The sequence below is a fragment of the Rhea pennata genome, chromosome 16 (genome assembly GCF_028389875.1).
Source record: "Rhea pennata isolate bPtePen1 chromosome 16, bPtePen1.pri, whole genome shotgun sequence".
In the NCBI taxonomy this organism is placed as follows: Eukaryota; Metazoa; Chordata; class Aves; order Rheiformes; family Rheidae; genus Rhea; species Rhea pennata.
This window is the reverse complement of record NC_084678.1, coordinates 10,844,776-10,866,165: the sequence shown is the minus strand read 5'-3', so window position 1 is coordinate 10,866,165 and position 21,390 is coordinate 10,844,776. Positions and strand designations below refer to the sequence as shown.

At 38.8% G+C, this 21,390-nt stretch overlaps 1 protein-coding gene across 3 annotated transcripts in view; it reads right to left on the bottom strand.

Annotated features, from left to right (window-relative positions):
* TSHZ2 (teashirt zinc finger homeobox 2) overlaps positions 1-21,390 on the bottom strand; it is a 222,473-nt gene that overhangs the window by 30,541 nt on the left and 170,542 nt on the right. The window contains exon 3 of one of the 3 annotated variants that reach the window (XM_062589288.1): positions 11,040-12,096. The exons of the other annotated variants lie outside the window; for them this stretch is intronic. The gene's annotated coding sequence lies outside the window, so the exon portion shown is untranslated. Of the gene's footprint in view, positions 1-11,039; positions 12,097-21,390 lie in introns of those variants that run through there. 3 annotated transcript variants of the gene reach the window in all.

Here is a 21,390-nt window from a genome sequence, read left to right as displayed (position 1 = left end):
ACATCAGTCACACCAAAAGCCTGATGTGAAATTTATAATACATGGGAACAAAAAACTCACAAGCTATGTTTGCATGACACTTTAAGAATCAGCTTGTTTTGCTTCCATCATCTGCTTATAGGCATTTTGCTAAGGGTTGAGCCTCAAAGGACCTGCTCGTGGGCAAAACCCTCTATTAGACATCACACATGGGCCTCTCCCATGAGAAGCAGCCCCTGAATGGCCAACTGCTGTCTGTGTGCAGTGGCCACCACTAAGGGGTACAGCATGCTAGGACATGGCAGAGGGACACGGGGAAAGGAGGCAGGCAGAAATGGTTCCTGAGTTCACCCCCCTCCGCAGAGCCATTTCCAGGTAGCTCAGATCCTTATGCTACAAGAGTTTATTACTTGCTTTGCTCTGAAAGCTCCCCGTTCCCTTTTCCTAGTGCCTACCTGTGCCTGGCAGCAGGTCTCCTCTCCACAGGCAGCTGCCAGCTGTCCAAGGATGGACTGCCAGTTGTCCCCACTCTTCCTGTTTGCTGCCCCTGGTTTCTTGGGAGCCCCTGGGGCTCTGCAAGTCTTTCCTCTGTCAATAGCTCTGCATTTTCAAATCATTTTAAATAGGACGCAGGATTGAAAGCAGATCATCGTCATCTTTGAACCTTAGGGAAATTGGGGGTGGGTTTTTACTTTATATTTAGTCTTTGAGGCTCTGGTCAAGCCTCGTAAGATAGGAACTGAAACATGTTAAATCCAGCTTCCTGGTTCATGGCAATCTCCAGCTAGGGTTGTGAAGGTTTTACATACATGTCAATCATAGACACAAAGACAGAGGCTTGTTATTATGGGTTTGGGTGTTCATAAAATATCAGTTAATCAAACCTAAAAGGTTTATACAAGAATGTGTAGCTCTGGTGAGACTTTCACTGAGGAAGGAGTTCTCAAGTCCACAGTAGATTCCTGGTTAAAACTAAAGACTAAACACAGAACAGGAAAGTCAACTTCAATGTTAATTTTTGTGTGTGAGAGAAAGGAGAAACATTTCCCTTTGATTCTATTTATGATGAATACCACTCCTTAGACTAGGCTAGGATAAAATTATGGGCAACACCAGTCTATTCATGGTCTTCCACAGTTACTGTGGAAATGCATACAAAGATGATGAAGCCATGAAACTGGGTATTTCATTATGTTACTTTCCAGGAAATGAAGGACCCCTCATGAATGTCAACACCGTTGAACCTATACCTGTTAAAATATAATTTAAAAAATGATGTAGTTCTTATGACTGTATCGTACCTATTTTTTAATGTTAATCACTGAGTCACATTTAAAATCCTTTAAAAAACAGGAAATGATATGAATGACTAAATGCCTTTGTTGTTCTTTAGTTATTAAAGCACAGCAGAAGCCAATTAGACTTGTTTTTCTCAATGCTAAGTGGAATGCTCTTATATTCTGTATCCAGACAGTAATCCTCTACAGCATGGCATGATATGAGAATGTCCAGAAATCACTGTGATGGGGAGCCTGATTCTACGTTAATGAAAATTGTTTGCATGACTGCCTCCAACTTACAGTGGCCAAATGACAAGAACAAGTCTGAAGTAGAAGGTGGTAGAGAGTTAGATTTCATGTGTGCAGTATCTGAGATACTCTCCTGCTCTGCTGGAGCTCCTCTCTCTATTTAATTGTCTGCCCTTGAGACACCCAACCCAACATGTTATTCCTCCTGCAAATGCCTAATCATGTGCACACTTAGCCACAGTTCTCTCTAGAACTGCAGTGGAAACATGTCTTGCTGCTTGCAGTGCATCTCAGGAGGACTTGAGATTTGAATCTCAGTAAGAAAATGCCATTTCTGCTTGGCCCTGAAATGGTATTCTTACTTTTGGTCTCCTAAGGTCAGCTTACAGAATCATAGTAGGAGACAGGTTTAGTATTGTACGAACACTGTGAACTCTCACATGCCTTTCGCAGTCCAAACTGCAAGTTATGTTACAAGAATTACACTTGCACAGAACGGACCAAAGGTTTCTACAGAATATTTCCTTCCATTTTTCTGCTATTCCATGGACTTACATAACACATCTGCACATATCCTCTTAGCACAATGATTACCATAGTGGTACCATAAGTGACTGTCTGGGGAGAAGGAAAGGAAAGCAAAGGCCAGCATGGTAAATTTAATCAAAAACATCTTAAACGATTCTTAGATGAATTCTTGAAAATGAATTGCCCAGGTTATCTCCAAATAAAACCACAGTTGGTCTATTAATATATTCTTCTGTGCTTTTTTTTTTCTAATATGTTGTAGGAGAGTTTTAAAATTAAATTATCAGTTGTCTTAGTACTTGTTTAATACCACAGGCCTAATTAACTTTAGTACTTTAGGGGTTACCTTGGAAATGATATTCCATGATGCTGTCCACTCCTAATTGACATATCCTACATGAACTGATTTCTCTGCCTTTGGAGAAGTAAATGCTTTTCCCTTAAGGAATGAAGTGAGAGATTTTTTCTGTTGCTTCTAGTTCAAGTAAGATGACAATCAATGCCTAAATCTTCACAGAATAATTCCAAAAGACAAACTTGGTCATACCTGACTGGTAAGAAGAAGGATGCTTTACCAAATATATTTGTGTGTGGCATAACAATCTGACACACACACACACACACACACACACACACAAAAGTGAAAAAAAATCCAGTGGCTTAATTATGGACAGAAATACAGTTGTCTAGACACAGCTGAATGCCTGACAATTCCTGTCAGTAGCTACAGCCATTGCACGTTCTCCAGACCAAGACATACTCAGCTGAGTGGAGGATGGAGGCTAGTGTCAAATAACTGCCCTGAGATCAATATCTAATCTTAATGGCATAATGAAACCATGACGCAATTCTTAAATAAGTCACACACACACACACACACACACAAGGTAATAGAGACTATAAATGTGATTCTTTAGGTCTAAGGCCTGAATTTCCGTGCACAGAGAAGAATGTGCTGGCTAGCAGTAGAAACAGCCTGCAAGTTTACCTTTGCTGTGGAGCACTCACTAGAGGCCAAGAACTCAAGCTTGTTCATATTTATCCAGCCTATATTTTACAATAGGTCCCTGAACTAGGTTGAAGTATCCAACACTCAGTTTCACAAAGCCTTTCAAGTAATATTTTTTTAAGTGAGACTTATGTAATGATTCCTGTGCATCAAGCTCCAGATGTCTCACAGACATGTTACTGAATCTGCCCTTAAATATTTGTTACAAATATGACAAGCCTTTCTCCAAATTATTTTGGTCAGGAACCTAATTTCTGATAGCAGTGAACTGGGTTCACTGCTACCATATTTCTCTGTAAGAAAAAAAATGTTTGTTGGAAATGTGTCTGTTGCCCCTTGATGACATTTTCATTGGTTAACAAATCTCAGGTCAAACAAAAGAACTGTCCAGCGAGTGTGAGTGTGACTCTCCTGAATTTAACTACTAGGCTGTTTCCTGCTCTTACTCTTCCCGTGCCAATGCCAAGGTTTTTTTTTACTGGTGTTGGTTTCACACAGAGGAGAAGCAAAGTGAGTGTGTGTAAAATCTTGGTATTTTTCACAAAGCATTCACATTGTTTTCCAGATCATCACGATGTTAATCACTGCAGTTTGGCCTTTTCTTTTAGTGTCAGTACAGTGAAAATGGGGATCCAAAATTCAAGGCTGAACATCAGCTGAGACATTCATTTGACTGACATAGGCCTTGTCAAGGAATAGCATCCAGACTTGAAATTTAAAACTTAGTTAGAAGTACCTCACACTTAACCTTATAAGTTTTAACTTTTATCATGAGACTCCCAGTTGAATGGGTTGAACATGCAAGTTAAATCTTCCAAGGCCTGCTAGACCTTTGGGACTGGTGTTCACTCCTATCACCCAGTAGTGGCTCTTCTTCTAGAAATCTCTCTGTTTCTAATTTTTGTGAAATAAGTATGTGAAATTTATGTGAATTTACATTTATGTGAAATAAGTATGACTCATCAGGAATATCTGTGGGCCAACTCTAGATAGTCCGAAACTTTCTAAACCTCATCACAACCATCTTTATATGCTCATGGCTTGCATTTTGCTGCAAGGCATTGGGCTGCTAATCACCCCATTTGTTATTTTTTTCAATGAACTAGGAAATGGCAATAGCAGGCAAGAAAATGAAAAGCAGCAGGATTCATTCCTTTGGTATAAACACCACTCAGTTGCAAATGATTTCCATCAGAGTATAAATGTAAAAAGTGGGACTGCTGAATGTCTGTAATTTGGGAGATACAATAAATGACATCTCTTGTATTGAGAGACCGGTGGTAAGTCAGATGAGGTTAAAACCTGGGGAACAAAACTTTAAATATCCTTCCACTGTGAAAGAAAGGCGTGAGGAATTGTAAGTTGTCTTAGCAATGAAAACAGTGAAGAATTTAACTGAGAGAAGATTTACTCCAAAAAATATATGGGAATATTAGAGCTTTCTGCTTGAGTAGGCTAGAGCACGTAGTAAGTTGGACTGGATTGTCCTCAAACATAAGAATTTTTCAGAGACAGAGTTATAGGAGGGGAAGATGGGAGAGAAAAAGGGAGAATCTTTATGTTAAATTTACTGTTGCATAGAAACTATTACAGAACCTGCTTAACCTCAGTTTGGGCACATAGTTACACTCCGATTGCCATTCAGTGGCAATGAAAATTTTGCAAAATTAATGCCTAAATCAATGACCATTGTGTTGGTCATTTGACTGCTTTTTTATTCCCTTTGTGTACGCATTATCCTGGAAGCTGTGCAAACAAATCAGGTGTGCAAATGAGACGTAGTCAGGAAGAAGTGGGTTTTTCTCTGTTACTTTATACTTTAATTTTTTTATGAGTCTCTTGTGTCTAGTTTTGTTTATAATGCCTAGTGGCAGATCCTATTTGTGACTTATCATTTTAAAGCAGTTTTTGTATTTCATCTCTGTAGAATTCCCTCTGGAGGATGCTACCAAGGAGGCTAATCATGCCAACAAAGCCTGCAGTTGTAGAGGAACTCAGGAAAAGAAACAGATTATGTTATTGCACATCTGCAGAAATGTCAGATTCACCTGGGCTGATACAATACATGTCCCTCTTTTTTCCTATTTTTTTTTTTAAGAATGAGTGGAAATGATTCACAGTCACTCACGATGTACATCACTACATTCCCTGACATGTGGGATGAGAGAATCAGTGAGCAGACTTCAGGCAGGAAACCAAAACAGTGCTTTATGTGTTTTCTTTCCTGCAAAATATATTTTAAAATTTGTTCAACTGTCCAGTACATTGACCGGATATAATGTGCCCATCCTGAAGCATTACACCCAAAATAGTCAAGTGATCAAGCTTGAACATAGAAAAATACCTAGCAGGATTCAAATATTCTTGGAATAAAGGATATGTACGATTTTCTTGTAATATGACAAAAATTCTCCATTTATTGTATAAAAGCACAGGGGACAAAACATGACTTGGAATTTGGATCTACTTTGCAAATAGTTATGGGACAAAATTTAGATGTGTGCCTTCTGCACTTAATCTCTAAAAAGAAATCGTAGTTGAAGTCTTGCAGCAATCTTCAAAATAAAGAGCACCAGCTGCTAAAGAAGCCTTGTGGTATGGGGAGCAAGTATCCACCCACGACCGAGAAGTTTCAGGTCCTCTTCTTCATCCCACGACCAATTTCTAGTGTGCCCCTGGCAAATCACTTGAGCTCCTGGTCCTCTGCCCACTCTCTGTCTGCTTTGTCTATTTGGGCTTAAAGCTCTTTAGGGCAAGGACTAGTTCATTTTTAAGCTTTCTAGGCAGCTGTTGTAATACTAATAGCAGTAGCTTGGTTCAAGAATGTATGCAAACAGTTTAGGATGTATGAGTCAGAAATATTTAAGTGTGACTGGGAAATAGCAATGAGTTGGGGGTGATGATATGAAGAAATCTTAGGGTACTTGATAAATATGTAACTGTTCTATATTAAAAATACCCTATAGTTCCATTTTCATGTCTGCACTGAGAAAAAATAAGAAAATAAAATCATTTCCCCTGAAGGACAGCCTACTGGAAAAGTGTCATTCGTTTTTGACCCAGCCTCTAAACTCCAGCTTACTGGCAAAATGGTAGAGGAGTTAGCATATCATCTTGGGGTGTGCAGCAGTGCAGAAGAATTTGACAGCCTCCTGGATGAGTTCTCTATTTACCAACTCCTCGATACTGACAGTGTTATGAAAGGGCCAGTAAACACAGCAGTGCTCTACTTCTAGGGCACTGTTCTTGGCAAGAAGCAGGCACGAGGGCTGATTTTTTTTTTTTTGTTTAGCTAGACTCATGTCGATTCTTTCGTGCTTGCCTAACTCGAAGAGGCAGAGCCTGAAAGACTTTTTTTTACAAAAATGTGAAAGACCAACTTATAATAGTGTCTAAAGAGCCAGTTCTGCCAAAAATATGTATATTTAATGAGATTCTTAGGTGGTTAAAAAAGAAAAGCTTTCTGCTGACTTATAGCAGCTGAATATCTGATCTGTCAACTTTTCTTTACTACAAAAGTATATTATTGTAGTATCAATTAGCTTATGCCTTAAAGCATGCAGATACAGTTAGAACAGGCCATTCAGGTCTTGGTTTGGCTCGATTCATCAAGCAGTTGTATTTAAAAAACAAACAGCTCAATCTGAGTATGTGCATGCCTCTTTTTTTCAAGAGAAGAACCTAAATTTGAACTGCTATTGAAGTCTACCTGCAGCTCTTATCATCCTACAGAATAAGGTACAAAGGAAGAAATGATTTACAGATCAACTATTCTGTAATAATAATAATAATAATAAATAATAATATTAATAATAAAAACATAAGATAAGTAGCCGAATGCTCACATCTTAACTACAATTTTTCTACAGATTGGCTCTAAATACTAATGTTACTCTAAGTATTAAGCAATCTAGGTTCCCTCTACAGCCAATGGAAAAAAAGTGGTTCTTACTAGGAGTGCTCTGAATAGCCTTGAGAAGGTTTATATGTTGCTCTCCTGGTTGCATCAAGAGCCTAGGCACCTAATTCAAGAACCCAGATTAGATTCCTAGAAGTTAAAAGGCACGGATAACTCCCATTTGGCCCCCAAATGATCACTTATTATTTTTTACCCCACTAGGCTACATTTCAGTAGCACATCCCATCATATGAGTAGGTGAAGTGCTGTTTGCCCAGCTATAGAATGACCGATTGTATGCTTAGGTTAATCAGATATGCAGGTGTTTGCCAGACTAAACCCTATGCTTGAAAATGACTTTAAAATCTGTCAGTAGGAGGGGTAACATACAAGCATTATTATTATTTTACTTATTATTGCAAAATAACTGATCTAATAATTCACAGCATAATAATTCTTGGTCTAGTTAGTCTAGGATGAGATCAAAAGCCATCAAAAGCATATGGAGCATAGCTTTTAATTACTCTAAGACATAGCCCCCCCCAGTCTTTCAGAGCTGTGAACTGTCTATTAACAAGTGGCCATGAAGCAGATATCAGGACTGAATTAGAAGACATTTCTAGCAATGTTTAGACCTCAACATGATGGTGATCTTAGATTTGCCAAATGAAGCCTCTAAATGAAATATTTCTGGTTTAGAATCTTCACAAATATGCAGATGTTTGTGAAGATGAATACAAGTTTCTTACACTTCTGACATACTATCAATTTGTCATCCTATCCTTTTGCACTTTGCAGCAGCAAATATGGCTTTGTGTAGCAACAGAAGGACCATCTTTCATTTCAGCTGAAGGCCACACTTTGCAGCTCAGTCAAATGCTTTAGACAAATGCTCTTCATAAAATAAGGCAAATGTGTCTTTTTTGTTTTATAGGGGGTCAGCTGTTATTCTCTGTCAATGGTTTATTATCAAAGATAAAACCCTAACAAGCATTTTCTTTTTCTACTCATTTTTAGGGTCATATTACAACCCATTGAAGTTTTGTGAATCTGAAGAAAAAAAATCAGCGACAGGACTCACCATCTGTTGCATAATGAAAGAGACATGTGAATAATAGAACGTCAGTTGAAAGGGTTGCGAGTGATCAAATGTTGTTCAGCACCTCAATAATATTTCCTTGGAAAAAAAGACTTGTTTCAGAGATTTTAGTGCTGCAAGTTTTTTTTTTTTTTTTTTTTTTTTGTTTGTTTGTTTGTTTGTTCGCTTTGTTTTTGATTCCACAGTTGGGAGTGGAATCTAATATATATATTTTATACATATATATATATATATAGTTGTGGGTTTCTAGAAATTCTTGGGGACAGTGACAACACTCACAGATACAGACAGCTGCTTCCATTGCTTTTGAAGTTTAGGGGCTATGGAGAATGTAGAAATACAGCTCATTTTTATAGGTGTGGGGTTGAATTCTTAATTTAAGTCCAAATGCATAGATCACACAATCCCATCTCACTAGTGTTACTCTTTCTCTGACATGAACAAAGAACTGTCAGTTAATCCTTCAAATTACTCAAAATAAAAGGCAGATTTGAATAGATTCAAGGCCAAAATGATTTTTTTTCCAAATGTTTTTCATTTTTGGAAAAAAGAAGAACAACCCTGTCACCTGATAGGAAACCACTGTCCTGTAAAGAATATACAAATTCTGCTTTACAATATATCCCTTAAGGCTACTGTGTAGAAATATTTCTCTATGATCTTCTCTTAAAGCAAGAATTGAGGTTATATGAGTCATAACTATCATTCCTAAGATGTCAGAGAGCCAACTGAAAACCAGACAATACCTAAATACTAACACAAATAGCACCATGGTCCCACTGTTTCTATTTTAACCAGCATTTAATCTAGCTACAAGGGTGTCTTTCCAAACTCTTTCTCTCATAAGCCATGACATTATGCAAGGCCTATACGCTGATATCAAATAGCTTTTCCACATATGTAAATCAAAGTTCTTATAGTTCTATCAGATACAAATCTGAACAACAGAGATACCAAAATATGGATGCAGTTATGACAGATTGACTCAATGCATCTATTTATAGCTACATCTTAAATTTTTCCTTTCCGCTTTCCAAACCTTTCTATCAGCCACTTTGCAATAAGACGCGCCCATCTGCAAAGCATTCAGAGCTCAAAACTTTCCTTACAGTAGTCAAGTTCTATTTATACTGAACACAATTTACTAATTTTCACTTTCCTTCTGTAGAAACCTTGATAAGAAAAACCTTCTTCTTGAATATTCAATCATTCAAATGAATGGGCATTTTCTTGGAATGTTGTTGTTTTTTTCTCCCATGAGTACTGGCAGATCAAAAGTTCACAGAAGTATTCTGGTGCAATTTGTAGATCAACTGCAAAGAACAATGTGCCTGGCTACATTTCTAATGGGTTACAATTGAAATGCTACGTTTTCATTTTCGAGTGACAATGAAAAACACCAAGTAATATTCTAAGGCCAAAAATTATTTCTGAAACTTATGAGCAAGTCATTTCCTAACAGCTTTGTTCCTTGAATACTGTCTTATCAAAAGTGCCCAGGATTTTATTGAAGTGAACTATTCTAATGAAAAAGAGCATTTGATGAACAGGCAGAGCTGCAAACTCAATTCCACTCCCCTTCTTTCCAATTGGTTTCATCAGTAAAATAACCAGAAGGACCCAGGTGACCACAGATGAAAACTTGCAAGTACGATTTTTTCAGGATGACATGCTTTGTTTTTTTTAGAAAATTGCTCTTTAATTAGTCTCCTAAATATGGATGAAGGCACCTGATTTATTTTCAGAAATACTGAGAATCCACAAAAGCCCCATATGTCCTCAAACTATCTGTTCCAATTTTTTAAAAGTTCTTAAGAAATAACATTTTAATACCAAATTCTGATGTTCCATATGTTGGAAGTGGAGCTTACCAATTATTACTGTTTTATTAGATTTAGTTGCCTCTTTGATCTCTTGTAACTCTGTGCACTCAATATCTTTTTCTCCAATCCAGATGCTCAGAGTTTTGCCCTACTAATACAGTTGTAGTCCTATTACTTGGAATTTCAGTACTTTTGATCTCACTGGTAGAGACAGAAACATAATTACTCTAACAGATCAGGCTGCCTGCCAGTATCAATGGTAAATAACAGCGAATGACTCATAGTTTCACAGTTATAACGTGGTTTACACATTTTGGTAAGCAGCTGCCCAACAGACTTAGCCAGAATGTATACACAAGTGCCAAATTTTTCAGGGCTTTTTTTTTTTTTTTTTTTTTTTTTTTCCTCCTTCAGAACAGCGGATCTGCAAGCTAATCAGCATTGGCCCTTCCTCTGGCAAAGATGAACTGAAATGGAGTTTGCATAAGCCTCTTCCAAGGCAAGAAGGGCTCTGAGTCTTGGGCTGGCGGCTCAGCTCTGTTCCTGAGTCCTCTCCGCTCGCAGGGATGCAGACTGCCCAGCAGACGTGGCTGAAGCCCCTCTAGCTGCAGTCAGAGCTCCACCTGCGCATTGCCACTATCCCACCCCAGCCTCCGAGGCGTACAACAGGACACCACCGATTCTGTCCTTCTCCGAGCCTCTAGGGCGTAGCCGGGGGGCTGCTGCTACCATTTGGTGCTGTGGTTGCTTTACGTCTTTTTGCAGAAGTTCACTGAACATGAACCATTCTTGAACCAGAAGTCAGTCCGATTCTCAGATCACTGGCTACATAAAAATCTATACGGTTGCATGTTGACATGAAATTGCAATGAACGTAAGCTTCATAGTCCTAGAATCACCAATTCCCTTTGGCTTCTGGTTTTGCTTTCCTCTGCTCTTTAAGCGTCTATTGTTTGCTCAGTGCAGCTCAAACATTGGTAAGAAACAATCTGCGATTTTTATCAACAAGTCCTTTTTTAGACTAAACTATTCCATCAGCTCCTAAAGACAGTGAATATGCATGTCTTAACTCTGTAAAAGAAATATGCAGCAAAACGAAACATTAAAACAAAAAATTAAGAATTTATGTGACTAGTGTTTATAATAATCATTTCAACAATGTTGTCAATTAAAGTTTATTATGAACTCTCTTTAAAATGAGATGATATCTCTACTTTTTCCAAAGCAGTAAAAATACACATGCTAATGCAAGGACCTCAGTAAGCTGACCAGCAACAGCTGTAGCGTAACATGCAAAGATAACTCAAATCTCTTGCTTCAGGGTATAAAAGAGATCACTGCGAGGGGCAGGAAGGATTTTTTTTTTCCTGACAGACAACCCTGTATAATAAGTTAGGTATACTGTGAAGAGTCGGAAGAAGCTGTCACGCTATGAAGCAATAGATCCAGGCCACCTGATACAGACAAGGAGTTTTGTGGAGCAACAGAAAAAGCCAGTATTTCCACATCAGATTTACTGCACACCTGTTTACATACAGCCATGAGCTCACTTTCTGCACTGTGAGCTATATAGGAAATATTTCACAATGTTAGGAAAATAATTAAACATTCACTCTCAATGTCTGCATGAGGATATAATCACATATATAATAATTAAAATATTGATACATGTCCATGCATATAATGTGTATATAGTCATGCACATATGTTATAAAATGGACATACTGGATATTAAGTACACATACACACCCCCAGGAGCAAAAATCAGAAGTCTGATGAAGAAACCTAGTAAGCTGATTCCATTTCACAATATATTTTACATCCCCATTTCACTGCACTTTTCATTTAGTTCATAGCCAGTAATAACCTGATTCATTAAAAGAGGTCCAAAAAGCTGAGCACCAGCCGTAGAGAGGACGCTCACCGACAGCCTGCCCTTGCTCACGTTGTTTAGCGACTCGGTGGCCTACGATGTTTCCTACAGAACAACAGAGGGAACCGAAGTTTTCCTTTCAAGGGATTCACCAGCACAATAAGATATTTACTGTATTTATCACAGAGATCAAACCCACACGCAGATGTCACATTTCTTGAATTCCATCAGTAGATCAGACAAGCAGTCTCTGGAAAGAGGACACTGCAGCCAGAAAGTTCAGAGCGTGCAGGCGTTGGAGGGCCATTCCTCTTCCATTTTCTGTCGTGCACCCTGAGCCTTTGTTGTCTCCGCAGTGCTGATAAATCAATCCATCAAAAAATTTCCTCAGTGAAACTCAATCAAGAAAGGTCATGTCAGCGGGAGAGGAACAGATTAAATTAGCATCAAATTAGACATGGAAAGTGAGTTCTGTCAAAATCATCACAGCGCTCAGCACAATTAGAATATGTTAATTATGCATTTCATTAAGGTAGTGCTCTTTGAATGCGAGATGAAATGTCAGTGGTGTAGGCATCCGAAAAAAGGAAGATTGCCAGGCACAACTTTCTCTAGACAATGTGTGACACCTTCATTAACATCAAGAATCACAAGTCTGTCTTGACTTTTTTGTAAAGTATTAAACCGTTAACTGTTTGCTGGCACTTGAAGGAGGGAGAGCCATTCGCATTCCCCTCTTGCTCTGTGCCACGACTGGCGTTCTTGCCCTGTCACAAGCCCTGGGGACTGCCGTGAGTGTCCGGCGTGTGCTGCAAAGGTAGCTGCAATTTAATGAAGCCTTTGCCGGATGTGCTAAGGATAACACGGCTGCCCTGCGGGTACGGCTCTGATGGGGGTGCTGAGGGAGCTGAGCTACTGTCGGGCAGAGGGGTAAGATAACGAAAGGAGGAGGGAGGGACAGAAGGAGGGGAAAGGGCGGAACAATTTTATTTTGCCTCTGGTTGCAAGGTATCATCAACCTAAAGGGGAGAGGAAAAAAAAAAAAAAAAAAAAGGCAGAGAGATTTGCAAACCTAAATTTGACAAACCCTAATTTGGGAAATTATTTTGTATATCAAACATCTTTGATTCCTAATGATGAGCTGTTTTTCAAAGACAAAAATGATCCCAGGCGAATTTGGGAGGGAACTATAGCTTCATAAAATACTACCTATAGGCTTTATTAGATGCATCATCAGATATTAGGTTCAGGGCGGATTAGAAAAAAAATATGTATTTTCTAGATATCTGAGAAAAACTGCTGACCTCTGTTTTTCTTGGTTAGAGCCTCCTATGTCCTCTTGGGACCTATGGACAATGGCCAGCAGAAGTTACAGATAGTCAGACTTCCTGACGCTCACCTCATTTCTATTTACCTGCCTAAAGAGGGGATATCAAAGCCAGTAGCTTTGAAATTGTGCCCATTTGCTGTGAAAGGAAGAGGCAGCGGCTTGCACAGCTCTTCAGTCAGGGGGGCAGCTAAGATCAGCCGCTGAGTGGTGAGAACTTGCTGTCCTCCAAGGCCACTCAGCCCCACCACACAGCTCCCTGCGGTTGTATTACCACCAGAGACAGCAACCAGGACAAAAATGGACTGCCCCGCACAAATGAAGTCATCGAGCTGCATGTGAAGAGGTAAGGTTTTAGTTTGGAGCAACTCGGGAAACTGGAAACTCACATTGAAAATGCACATTCATTTTCTGGCACGCCTCACCTTTCTCTCTGTTATTTACCAGAAGGTGGTGAAAGTCAGTTTTCTAGTTCCAGAACAATACTCTTGGTCTAACAATATCTGCATCCTCAAGTACTGCTCAACAGAAAAGTGTGTTGCATAAAATAAATTTCTTCCATATAAAGATGTTGTGCACATGACGTGGCACACGTGAAAAACGTGTAATAGTACATTTTATAAACATGAACATTTATTGAGTTATATGCAAAACAGGTAGTTGTGTGTGCACTTGAATACTTGTAGAAACACAATCACACACTGTATGTGATCGTTTCCATGTCTAACCTGTCCCTTGGCTATTTGTTTCTCTCCCTGGCTACAAAATTCACTTTGCTGATGGTATTTAAAACATCAGCAGACTGAGAAAAGCGTTACTGTGAACAAGAAAAATTCAGCATGTTTTTAATGAGCTTTCCTTTGGTTTATTGTAGCTTTTGTAAATCCTGCCTGAGAATTCAAAGTTGCCAAATCTCCTCCCCAAAGATACATACTGTAGCTTCCAATGCCCTCAGGACTCCATTTTAATATAACAGGTTCCAATATAGTCGAAAAATGCCAGTAAGTGAGTAGGAGCCAGAGTCTACTTCAGCACACTTGGCTGGCCTTACAACTTTCTGAAATCTCTGTTTTCACTGGAGCTAGAAAAAAGAGATTTTTATCACTTGAAAGAAAAACTTAAGTCCCAGAGCAAACAAGCTTTAAGATTACGTTAGTTCTGCTCACTAGCTCAGAGACAAGAGGACTAAAGATAAAGTGACAAAGTTCTAGTCCTTGGAAATGCAGCAGCACGTGCGTGCGTGCGTGCGTGTGGATCACGCTTTCGAAAGCCCTGCCTTAGCCCCCGCGATGCCTGCGAGCGCGTGTGCTTCCCCAGCAGCAGCGCAGATGCCCAGGCAGGATTTTGCAGGGGGAAATGAATCCAGCATAATAAATCATAGGTGACCTAAGCCGTGCATCGCTACAAGATACCCAGGCGACGGCTCTGCTCGCCGGGCTCTCCGGACCATGAGCCACTTCAGCTGTTTCCTCTTGACCCCTCCACACCCCCCCCCGGCTTGCCCACAAACACTTTTATATTCATGAAGAACCTAAAGAAAAATCATGGCACCAAGACAGAAAATTGGCTCTGTCCTAAAGACAGCTCCCTTGTTACAGCATCTGTTATCTCCTTTATATGACTGGGATTAACAGTTTGATAATTCCAGGCCAAATCTAGTCATGATGCAGCTTCACTGAAGCCAGTGATAGGAGTTATGAATATGATCTCAGTAGAGTTATGCACATTTTTCATTCAGTGTCAAAATTATCATCATCATCATCCATTTTGGATGCTATTATGCTCACAAAAATGGAAAAACAGTATCCACTTTGGTCTGTATCAATTTTCTGTTGACCTGAAGTTAAATGTACAGATTAGGGTTATTTTGCCTTTTTCTTTCTTTTTATTTTTCTTTTTTTTTTTTTTTAATAGCAACAAACAATGTCAAAGCTTTTTCCAAAATGAAAATTCAGTGTTAAATCCAGAAAAAGTCACAACGAATTATTTTGACCTAATACGTTTTGGGTATATAGAAAAACTGAATATCTCAATAAATGCACAGTTTGTCTCCAAAATTTTCACTCACCCTTGGCTTAACATTTTTTTTTGTTGTAATAGGGATCTGATCACATGCTCTGCTTCATCATTTATATGTCAGTGTAGCTGCTGGGGCTACAGAGCTATAAATTAACATAATTGAATGGTGAGTCAAGCTCATTTGTTTCTACCACTCTTCACGATAGGAAGAAAAATATAAAGCTAAAATAAGTTTCAATCATGATCCTTCAAAAATTAGCTTTGCAGCTTCAGTGCATATAGGAATCAGAGTGTCTTTCTGATGAAAACGCACAACTAAAACCAAACCTGCCAGTATCCTGATTAAGCACAGTATGTTAATTGATTGTTCTTGCAAGCAAGAGATGGGTCATTTGTGTCTTATGGGGCAGGGGCCACAGAAATATTATTTATAAAGCCAGCAGCGTTATGAAAGAGTGGGAGCAGTAATTTGTCCATTCTTCAGATGTTTCTGCATGGTTAGGGCAGCAGCTCTTTGCAATCCGAGTCAGCAGGTACAAGCCAGCTTGGACACTTATCTCCTCAACTTTCTCGTTGAGAAGGACATGTTTCAACCTCCAGACTTACGTCTTCTCTCTCAATACATTTAATAATTTCCATGAAAGGCAAAAAGCTAAATATATATTCACAGAAACTTAGAGGTTTTAAATAGGCAGATTTAAATAGGTAAGCTGCATATATAGCATTTGCTTTGTACAGCTGATTCTTAATTTACTTTACTTGCAATCTGGAAAAATAAATTTAAAAGACAGACAATGCAAGGTACAATTTTCATATACTAAAAGTAGATAAGTGAAGGGTACAAATATTAGCTGTTCTTACTAGCTGTTTTCCTAGTTGTTTTGTTTGCATGAACAATTTAGTACTTTACAGTTACAAGTGTTCCTACCTCTTTCACTTAATTTAGACGTCAACTTAGAAGAAGATTTGATAGTTGCTACTAGACATGAGTTTAATTTTTTTTCATTTGTGATCTCTGAAAAAAATCAATGAAAAGATTTATTCATTTAAAAGTGCAGCAAATGCCAAGTGAACTTACTATTTTGTGTTGCAAATTTTCATTGGAACACTGTAATTCACCCCCAAATCTACACTGAACTCATACTGCAAAGCAGAAATTGAAAAACAGAAATTTCCAGCAATATTATCACACAATAATATTTGTTTGGGATGAAACTGTACTTTCAATCAAAAAAGAATTTCATTTTCTAAAAGCTAACTTAGCTTTTTCAAAATAAACAAGGTATCTCAAATTTATTTTCTGTTAGGGAGAAGCCTTTCTAATTTACTATGTCCATGGCAGAAAAATCCTTTTTCTTCCTTATCCTTCCAGTCACTACGTGGAATTGCACACAAGGAAAAGAGACATGCCCTCTGCTCTTTGGATTTTACAGCCTGGTTATAAGTGACATGCATGACAGAGAGAGATGCCATTGCATGAGTTAGAAGGAGAAATGCGAAGTGTTTAGAAGATCCAGAGAGATTTACATGTATAAATAGTTATTTTAAGAAAACATCTCATTCATTTACACAACTGTCTTCTTTAAATTCAGCAAACTACTCTATCCTACAGTGATATACTTGACAGAAGAATTTAAATCATAACGAACATCATTGGTTAATCATAGTTGAAGGAAAATCCACTCCTTAATAAGAACAGGATTGCCGATTACCAGTGTCTAAGCACTGTAGTGGCAGAAGTATTAGAAATACAGCTGGAGAAATGGTTTAAAAAGCCCATAAAAACTATAAAATACAACTGCTGCAAGACTCCACAGAAAAAACTTAGAAGTTGAGGAAGAAAATTGTAATTGGTATTCAATATAGCTAGAATCAGAACCTCTATCCTAGCCACAGGGTGAGTAAATTGAAGACAGTTCTTATCTCAAAGTTAGCGATTTGACAAACCGCAGTGGTGGACAAACAGGCAAAGGGGGCAGTGGGTAACAGTCAGAGTGGGTGCTGGCATGAACTTTCTTTAGGCAAGGATCAGGGTCGTCTGAGATGACTAATAAATGCTATAGATTCACTGTCACTCTCACATTAGCATGGGAAGCCAATAAAAAAAAATGAATCAGCATTGACTGGCAGGGTTCAATATGGCAGGTTCAGGCACTGTGATCAAAAATGTGCCTGAAATGTAGAGCGATACTAACAGCAAGTCTTGACATTACAGTGCAGCTGGGAAACGGAGCCATGGACTAACTACCTTTACCAATCATACCAGCCGGCTTCGCTGAAGTCATTATTTTAAAACTTGTAGAATAGGCATCTGCGCAAAGCTGGCCTCTCCTCTCTGCTGCATACGCTTTCCCAATACAAAAACCAAAGGCTTCAATGTAATTGCAGTTACTGTGGATACAGGCAGAGGATGTGTTTTCTGGGAGAGAAGTCTCTTTAAGTTGCTTTGCAAAATGCTAGACTTCTAGCAGAGCTCCTAGTTTTAGACCTTGACCAGGCAGAGTCGGAGCAGAGCACAGCTGAGTTCAGGAGAACAATTACTTTTGCAAAGCTTTCATGCTGCACTTATCACATGTCTTTCTACTCACAAAAGCATCTTCTTTTCACAACAACATTGGAGCAAATTGCTACGTCTTTGTTGCCAGGCAAACTCTCCTCACTATTTTCTCCCTTGCCCGTCTCCCCAGTCCTCTGGTATATTAGGATGTACTCCTAAATCAAGAGCAACTTCTCTCAAAGCCAATCCACAAATAGCCTGGAGTTCACAGGACTCAGACATGCTGTAGATGCTTGTTTCTTTGAGCCATGTTTCTGTTTGGATACACAAAGGAGGCTTTAAAGTTTCTCATGCAGCTATTCAATTCCCCCAGCAAGGGGAACATTGCTGTTAATGAACTATTTTGTCAATTCCCTTCCCTTGCCGGACTGCTGGCAAGGCTCAGCTACCGATGCAGGACACTAGAGCTGCCTGATTTTTTCTTTTTCCTGTTTGATTTTTTTTTCTTTTTGCAGTGGAAAGAAGTTGCACTAGCAACTTAGTTGAGATGACTGCCTATCTGTACATCTATTTCAAGACACAGTAGAAATAACCCATATCTATAATCTATATTCTTTTTTCCCCACATGATTTTCTTCATATTTGATTGTATTAAAATGAATTCTGTTGGACTGAAACCTGTTAACCTGCAGATTCGTTTTGCTCTTACTTAGCAAGTTGTTCTTCTCATTATTCACTGCTCCATCAAATTTTGTGTTACCTTGTAGTCTTTATCAGATATATTTTACATCATTATTTGGATCATTGGTAAATTTATTATATAAACTACATAATTTTGAAAGACCAAGTATTTAATTGATATCTCCTATTAACAACGCCTAATACATGTTTAAATACCTAACAAGAGTCAAAATATCATGTGGACTAAGTCAAGTGTCCTGGAGAAATCTAAGTATATTTTATCAGCCCAGTTATTTTTTTCAAGCAGACCTGTAATCCTGTCAAAAAAGAAAGCGTGTTTACTTGACAAGACTTATATTCCTTGAAACCTTGCTGAGTGTCATTAATTACATTTTACCCTCTAATTCTTTGTTAATAGTGTTCTGAGTTAACCATTATATTGTTTCACTCGGACTCAACATCAGAGCGGTCTGTTGTTCCCCGAGCCCTCCCTTTAACCTTTCCAAAATACAGGTTACAGGTTGATAGCCTGTAAGGGACATTTACGATTCTTAAATGAATGATTCCATGTAGTAGAACATTAAAAGTGAATTCTTGGCTCTACTAAAGTTGATGATGAGACTGTGATAGGCTTCAGTAGTGAAGGAAAGTTCTCACTGAATAGTGAAAACTGGAAAACTAAAAAATTAACTAAAAATATGAATACTAAATTTAGCTAAGCACTAAAATGAATACTAAATAGCAAGTATTATTTGGTGTAAGATATTTCCAGCTGTGGTAGAAAACGTCTAATTTGTTGTGGAAAGCAGAAAAAAATAATTTTAGATGAAAATCCAGGTTCTAATTGAAAAATGGTTTATATGGGAAATTTTCAACCAGCAAAAATTACAATACTATTTGTGACCACTATCAGATGTGATACTTATTTGAATAGTCCTGGAGTTATGTAAATGCACCCCATACAGCACCAGCAATCTGCAGAGACAAGGTTCTCAGCAGATAAGGGTCGCGATTACCAAATGAATCAATTCCTCCTTCAACTTCCCAACAGCATCTTGGGGATTTTTAAAGCAAATTATGTGATTGATACAGGAATATTACCTGATTAGGAGTGCAAGGAGAGGCAGTTTGTCTGACTCAGAGGTGACTTGTTTCAAAATGATCTAAATTTTGTAGAAGTCCACAATTCTGTCCTATTTTGGATGCTTAATGCTTGGACTCCTCAACCAGTTTCTTCATAAATCTACGTAGCATACACAGTCCCCAGTCAGCCCTCAAACTCCCGACCGCAAGGAGGTCACGGAGGCTGTCCTCGCACAGAAGCCCGCGACGCCTCGCAGCTCTGGGGTTATGGTGGCACCATGAAACCACATTCCCAAGAGCTGAGTGACACGTGGGAAGTGTTTTCCATCAGGTAAAACTCAAGCATAACAGCCAATAAATACTCAGAACAGAAGATATTTTGAAGCACAGTACAGAAAGGTAGTGTTTATTTTTAATCCTAGTCTACGTGGAAAAAAAGCAGGAGGCTGAAATGATTACTTGAGAGAAATTAAAATAGTTGGAGTGATAAACATCCAATGAGCTTGAGTATCTGGCTTTCTTAATTTCACGCTGCAAATTTTTAAACTGCAGCCACAGCATACTGGAGGAACACACATGCAACTCAGAGTTGCTTAAAATGTAATTTCTTATATATCTTTCTCTACACACACACACATATATATATACACATACACACTATATACCTATGCATATAAAAGTATATCGTTATCTATATTTTTTTGTTGAAGATTTTTGTGAGAAATCACTAGGTTCACCTTCAAAACATTTCTGTAGAAAAACATCTGCACTTACTATTCCAGATACAGTCAGATAGCTAAGAGAGCATAAATCCCCCTGAATAGATGTATTGTTTTAACATTTCTTTCTTCACCTTCTCAAAATGCCTACTCATCTGAATTTACAATATATTAGCAGCCGTGCCGTATTTTGTGTGTGTGTGCGTGGTTCTCCTTCGCTACGCTATCGCAGATTAGTGCTCATTCGCCTCTTTTCCTTGCTTCTCTTCAGATCGTTACACATGACAAAACAACTGTCCTAATTACAGCAAGTGTTCCCAGCTCTGTCACCGTGACAATTACTGCAATGAGGGCTCAATATCTGCAGCCGACAGTAAAGTATTACTGCAGTTGTGTTTGATAGTGCTCAATTGTCCCCTCGAGAATTCTTCAGATCTGTTTTTTTTTCTTTTTTCTTTTTTTTTTTTTTCCACGGGGGTAAGGACCCCCGCCTTACTCTGCCCACTGCGCCTCTGCTAACAGGGTTCAAAAGTTTAAGGCAGGGGGATGACTGAGGATGTACTGCCTACAGCACAGAAGTTGGTGTTTTTAAAGGAGAGGACCATTTGTAGATGTGCGGTGGGTACTTCCTTAGCCAAGCTGGTCAGGACAGCTTTATCCCTAGTAAAGCAGAAAATGGATATTGGCCAGGGGGGTTACAGTTTGTAACCCTCCTGTTCTGTGACAGTCTCTGCAAAAGCAGGAGAGATATTTTGGGATAGTTCCCTCTCTCCTCTACTTTTTATCTGTAGTCCCTTAAGTGGATACTGCTTCAGTTGGGGGGAAGGACTCAGATCCAATAATAAAACATCCCACTCCAAAATAATGTCCTTGCAGGCCATGTCTGTCCCTGTCTGTTGGGAAGCTCAGCAGCTGGCTATTGTGTCTGCAGCAGCAATTCTATTGTTCCTCTAGGATTTTTTGTTTGTTTGTTTGCTCAAGTAAGCTGACATATTCAGACTTCCCAACAGGTCTTAAGGGACGGCCCCACTTGCGAGAATTCACTCTCCACTTATGTTGAACACCTTTACCCCCACTGGCTTCCCTTGTCAGCCTCTGCAATCTCAGCTAACCAGACAGGGGATTTTAGGCGTTTCCAAAGGCAATATCTTGACTTACACACCATTCACTTTATCCTGAGTGATGAAGGTGATGTTCTCTGCATTTACAGTTCATTATACTCCCAAAGTTGATTCATTCAGATGTTCTCCCTGTAAAACCTATAACAATACAGAACTAGGAACTGTGCATCTAACTCATTTGACCAGAAACAGCAACACAAGACCC